The sequence below is a fragment of the Aedes aegypti genome, chromosome 1 (genome assembly GCF_002204515.2).
Source record: "Aedes aegypti strain LVP_AGWG chromosome 1, AaegL5.0 Primary Assembly, whole genome shotgun sequence".
NCBI lineage: Eukaryota > Metazoa > Arthropoda > Insecta > Diptera > Culicidae > Aedes > Aedes aegypti.
In genome coordinates, this window is record NC_035107.1 from 181,145,507 (window position 1) to 181,152,521 (window position 7,015).

Below are 7,015 nucleotides of genomic sequence, written 5' to 3' on the forward strand. Positions count from 1 at the left end.
TTTCCGATAAAATCCAATATGGCGTCCAAATTCAACATGGCCACCAACTATATTTATTTTTGCAAAGGCAGCTTCTGTGTTTTTTCTTTCCAAAACCATGTTAATTTGAAGGGGTTGTTGAAGAAATTTCTGAGTTCTGGCAGTTTTGAGCGAGCCAAGAATTGTCAAAAATCGAGGGGTCCTCAAAAACTGTTTTAATCATAACTACTGAGGGGTGCATCAAATCGACCGACCGAATGTAGTTTCTTTACTCGAAAGGAGCTTTCGAATGAGCATAAATTTGAACATTTAGATAGAACAAGTGTGAATAGTGGGCTATCTTTCAGGCACCTATTCCGAATTTCAAACTGTAATCTGTAAAGTGTAATTTATGTAATCTTGTCATCTATTTTGCTGTTAACTTAAAATATTTCTTGTCAACGTGCGCTAAATGATTAGCGTGCTTGATGGATAATAATTTTTCCATCGATATTATTGGGGTGAAAATGTCAGCTTCCATAGTCGTTCATCTCATCCGCAGGCCATGTTTCATTGTCGTGTCGTAGATGCTATTAATTTCACCTGGATTGCGCCCTTTTGCCGTCCTCGCGCCCTGATAGTCTTAACCTCCAGAAGTCAATGCCATCGCACCTCGTAGTGAAACGCTGCAAAAGCAATCAAACAACAATACACGAGTCACTGGTCTCAACAGCAAGCGCAAACATCGCGATATAATAATTAAGCTTATTGCAATACCCAGACAGGTAACAGTAGAAGTTGCAACACATGGCAAATTCTGATCATTATGATTGCATAAAAACGTATACAGTAGACAAATTGTGTAAATAAATTCTAAAGAAATCCAAACATATATTTGCGTTGAATTTGTTTATTTCTTTTTAATTTATTGAATATCGCTCAATTATAAAATTTAGATAATTTAGATAATTAAGATCAAATTTAATATCGAAGAGCAGAAACATTATTGTTAATATTAGATATAAAATAATGATGTAAATATCACCTAAAATGCCTCGGAATAACAACAATCTTATGTTTGAGTAAAGTGGGTGCACCTTACCCCGATGGGCGCTCTCACCCCGGTCTTCCCATATAAGTCTGGGTTATGGCAAAAATCTGAAATCCTCACCGCTTAACGCTATTTCTATCTTCTATCTTCTATCTTCTATCTTCTATCTTCTATTCCTTCTATCTTCCATCTTCTATCTTCTATCTTCTATCTTCTATCTTCTATCTTCTATCTCTATCTTCTATCTTCTATCTTCTATCTTCTATCTTCTATCTTCTATCTTCTATCTTCTATCTTTCTATCTTCTATCTTCTATCTTCTATCTTCTATCTTCTTATCTTCTATCTTCTATCTTCTATCTTCTATCTTCTATTCTATCTCTATCTTCTATCTTATATCTTATATCTTCTATCTTCTATCTTCTATCTTCTATCTCTATTTCTATCTTCTATCTTCTATCTTTATCTTTATTCTATCTTTATCTTCTATCTTCTATCTTCTATCTTCTATCTTCTATCTTTATCTCTATCTTCTATCTTCTATCTTCTATCTTCTATCTTCTATCTTCTATCTTTATCTTCTATCTTCTACTTCTATCTCATCTTCTATCTTCTATCTTCTATCTTCTATCTTCCTATCTTCTATCTTCTATCTTTCCTATCTTCTATCTTCTATCTTCTATCTTCTATCCTTCTATCTTCTATCTTTATCTTCTATCTTCTATCTTCTATCTTTATTCTATCTATCTCTATCTTCATCTTCTATCTTCTATCTTCTATCTTCTATCTTCTATCTTCTATCTCTATCTCTATCCTTCTTATCTTCTATCTTCTATCTTCTATCTTCTATCTTCTATCTTCTATCTTCTATCTTCTATCTTCTATCTTCTCTTCTATCTTCTATCTTCTATTTCTATCTTCATCTTCTATCTTCTATCTTCTATCTTCTATCTTTCTATCTTCTATCTTCTATCTTCTATCTTCTATCTTCTATCTTCTATCTTTCTATTTCTATCTTCTATCTTCTATCTTCTATCTTCTATCTTCTATCTTCTATCTTCTATCTTCTATCTTCTATCTTCTATCTTCTATCTTCTATCTTCTATCTTCTATCTTCTATCTTCTATCTTCTATCTTCTATCTTCTATCTTCTATCTTCTATCTTCTATCTTCTATCTTCTATCTTCTATCTTCTATCTTCTATTTCTTCTATCTTCTATTCTTCTATCTTCTATCTTTCTATCTTCTATCTTCTATCTCTATCTTCTTAATCTTCTATCTTCTTATCTTCTATCTTCTATCTTTCTATCTTCTATCTTCTATCTTCTATCTTCTATCTTCTATCTTCTATCTTCTATCTTCTATCTTCTATCTTCTATCTTCTATCTTCTATCTTCTATCTTCTATCTCCTATCTCCTATCTTCTATCTTCTATCTTCTATCTTCTATCTTTCTATCTTCTATCTTCTATCTTCTATCTTCTATCTTCTATCTTCTATCTTCTATCTTCTATCTTCTATCTTCTATCTTCTATCTTCTATCTTCTATCTTCTTCTATCTTCTATCTTCTATCTTCTTATCTTCTATCTTCTATCTTCTATCTTCTATCTTCTACTTCTTTCTATCTTCTATCTTCTATCTTCTATCTTCTATCTTCTATCTTCTATCTTCTATCTTCTATCTTCTATCTTCTTCTTCTATCTTCTATATTCTATCTTCTATCTTCTATCTTCTATCTTTCTATCTTCTATCTTCTATCTCTATCTTCTATCTTCTATCTTCTATCTTCTATCTTCTATCTTCTATCTTCTTCTATCTTCTATCTTCTATCTTCTATCTTCTATCTTCTATCTCTTTCTATCTTCCTATCTTCTATCTTCTATCTTCTATCTTCTATCTTCTATCTTCTATCTTCTATCTTCTATCTTCTATCTTCTATCTTCTATCTTCTATCTTCTATCTTCTATCTTCTATCTTCTATCTTCTATCTTCTATCTTCTATCTTCTATCTTCTATCTTCTATCTTCTATCTTCTATCTTCTATCTTCTATCTTCTATCTTCTATCTTCTATCTTCTATCTTTCTATCTTCTATCTTCTATCTTCTATCTTCTATCTTCTATCTTCTATCTTCTATCTTCTATCTTCTATCTTCTATCTTCTATCTTCTATCTTCTATCTTCTATCTTCTATCTTCTATCTTCTATCTTCTATCTTCTATCTTCTATCTTCTATCTTCTATCTTCTATCTTCTATCTTCTATCTTCTATCTTCTATCTTCTATCTTCTATCTTCTATCTTCTATCTTCTATATCTTCTATCTTCTATCTTCTATCTTCTATCTTCTATCTTCTATCTTCTATCTTCTATCTTCTATCTTCTATCTTCTATCTTCTATCTTCTATCTTCTATCTTCTATCTTCTATCTTCTAATCTTCTATCTTCTATCTTCTATCTTCTATCTTCTATCTTCTATCTTTATCTTCTATCTTCTATCTTCTATCTTCTATCTTCTATCTTCTACTCATTCTATCTTCTATTCTTCTAATCTTCTATCTTTCTATCTTCTATCTTCTATCTTCTATCTTCTATCTTCTATTTCTATCTCTATCTTCTATCTTCTATCTTCTATCTTCTATCTTTATCTTCTATCTCTATCTTCTATCTCTTCTATCTTCTATCTTCTATCTTCTATCTTCTATCTTCTATTCTTCTATCTTCTATCTTCTATCTTCTATATATCTTCTATCTTCTATCTTCTATCTTCTATCTTCTATCTTCTATCTTCTATCTTCTATCTTCTATCTTCTATCTTCTATCTTCTATCTTCTATCTTCTATCTTCTATCTTCTATCTTCTATCTTCTATCTTCTATCTTCTATCTTCTATCTTCTATCTTCTATCTTCTATCTTCTATCTTCTATCTTCTATCTTCTATCTTCTATCTTCTATCTTCTATCTTCTATCTTCTATCTTCTATCTTATCTTCTATCTTCTATCTTCTATCTTCTATCTTCTATCTTCTATCTTCTATCTTCTATCTTCTATCTTCTATCTTCTATCTTCTATCTTCTATCTTCTATCTTCTATCTTCTATCTTCTATCTTCTATCTTCTATCTTCTATCTTCTATCTTCTATCTTCTATCTTCTATCTTCTATCTTCTATCTTCTATCTTCTATCTTCTATCTTCTATCTTCTATCTTCTCTTCTATCTTCTATCTTCTATCTTCTATCTTCTATCTTCTATCTTCTATCTTCTATCTTCTATCTTCTATCTTCTATCTTCTATCTTCTATCTTCTATCTTCTATCTTCTATCTTCTATCTTCTATCTTCTATCTTCTATCTTCTATCTTCTATCTTCTATCTTCTATCTTCTATCTTCTATCTTCTATCTTCTATCTTCTATCTTCTATCTTCTATCTTCTATCTTCTATCTTCTATCTTCTATCTTCTATCTTCTATCTTCTATCTTCTATCTTCTATCTTCTATCTTCTATCTTCTATCTTCTATCTTCTATCTTCTATCTTCTATCTTCTATCTTCTATCTTCTATCTTCTATCTTCTATCTTCTATCTTCTATCTTCTATCTTCTATCTTCTATCTTCTATCTTCTATCTTCTATCTTCTATCTTCTATCTTCTATCTTCTATCTTCTATCTTCTATCTTCTATCTTCTATCTTCTATCTTCTATTCTATCTTCTATCTTCTATCTTCTATCTTCTATCTTCTATCTTCTATCTTCTATCTTCTATCTTCTATCTTCTATCTTCTATCTCTATCTTCTATCTTCTATCTTCTATCTTCTATCTTCTATCTTCTATCTTCTATCTTCTATCTTCTATCTTCTATCTTCTATCTTCTATCTTCTATCTTCTATCTTCTATCTTCTATCTTCTATCTTCTCTTCTATCTTCTATCTTCTATCTTCTATCTTCTATCTTCTATCTTCTATCTTCTATCTTCTATCTTCTATCTTCTATCTTCTATCTTCTATCTTCTATCTTCTATCTTCTATCTTCTATCTTCTATCTTCTATCTTCTATCTTCTATCTTCTATCTTCTATCTTCTATCTTCTATCTTCTATCTTCTATCTTCTATCTTCTATCTTCTATCTTCTATCTTCTATCTTCTATCTTCTATCTTCTATCTTCTATCTTCTATCTTCTATCTTCTATCTTCTATCTTCTATCTTCTATCTTCTATCTTCTATCTTCTATCTTCTATCTTCTATCTTCTATCTTCTATCTTCTATCTTCTATCTTCTATCTTCTATCTTCTATCTTCTATCTTCTATCTTCTATCTTCTATCTTCTATCTTCTATCTTCTATCTTCTATCTTCTATCTTCTATCTTCTATCTTCTATCTTCTATCTTCTATCTTCTATCTTCTATCTTCTATCTTCTATCTTCTATCTTCTATCTTCTATCTTCTATCTTCTATCTTCTATCTTCTATCTTCTATCTTCTATCTTCTATCTTCTATCTTCTATCTTCTATCTTCTATCTTCTATCTTCTATCTTCTATCTTCTATCTTCTATCTTCTATCTTCTATCTTCTATCTTCTATCTTCTATCTTCTATCTTCTATCTTCTATCTTCTATCTTCTATCTTCTATCTTCTATCTTCTATCTTCTATCTTCTATCTTCTATCTTCTATCTTCTATCTTCTATCTTCTATCTTCTATCTTCTATCTTCTATCTTCTATCTTCTATCTTCTATCTTCTATCTTCTATCTTCTATCTTCTATCTTCTATCTTCTATCTTCTATCTTCTATCTTCTATCTTCTATCTTCTATCTTCTATCTTCTATCTTCTATCTTCTATCTTCTATCTTCTATCTTCTATCTTCTATCTTCTATCTTCTATCTTCTATCTTCTATCTTCTATCTTCTATCTTCTATCTTCTATCTTCTATCTTCTATCTTCTATCTTCTATCTTCTATCTTCTATCTTCTATCTTCTATCTTCTATCTTCTATCTTCTATCTTCTATCTTCTATCTTCTATCTTCTATCTTCTATCTTCTATCTTCTATCTTCTATCTCTATCTATCTTCTATCTTCTATCTTCTATCTTCTATCTTCTATCTTCTATCTTCTATCTTCTATCTTCTATCTTCTATCTTCTATCTTCTATCTTCTATCTTCTATCTTCTATCTTCTATCTTCTATCTTCTATCTTCTATCTTCTATCTTCTATCTTCTATCTTCTATCTTCTATCTTCTATCTTCTATCTTATCTTCTATCTTCTATCTTCTATCTTCTATCTTCTATCTTCTATCTTCTATCTTCTATCTTCTATCTTCTATCTTCTATCTTCTATCTTCTATCTTCTATCTTCTATCTTCTATCTTCTATCTTCTATCTTCTATCTTCTATCTTCTATCTTCTATCTTCTATCTTCTATCTTCTATCTTCTATCTTCTATCTTCTATCTTCTATCTTCTATCTTCTATCTTCTATCTTCTATCTTCTATCTTCTATCTTCTATCTTCTATCTTCTATCTTCTATCTTCTATCTTCTATCTTCTATCTTCTATCTTCTATCTTCTATCTTCTATCTTCTATCTTCTATCTTCTATCTTCTATCTTCTATCTTCTATCTTCTATCTTCTATCTTCTATCTTCTATCTTCTATCTTCTATCTTCTATCTTCTATCTTCTATCTTCTATCTTCTATCTTCTATCTTCTATCTTCTATCTTCTATCTTCTATCTTCTATCTTCTATCTTCTATCTTCTATCTTCTATCTTCTATCTTCTATCTTCTATCTTCTATCTTCTATCTTCTATCTTCTATCTTCTATCTTCTATCTTCTATCTTCTATCTTCTATCTTCTATCTTCTATCTTCTATCTTCTATCTTCTATCTTCTATCTTCTATCTTCTATCTTCTATCTTCTATCTTCTATCTTCTATCTTCTATCTTCTATCTTCTATCTTCTATCTTCTATCTTCTATCTTCTATCTTCTATCTTCTATCTTCTATCTTCTATCTTCT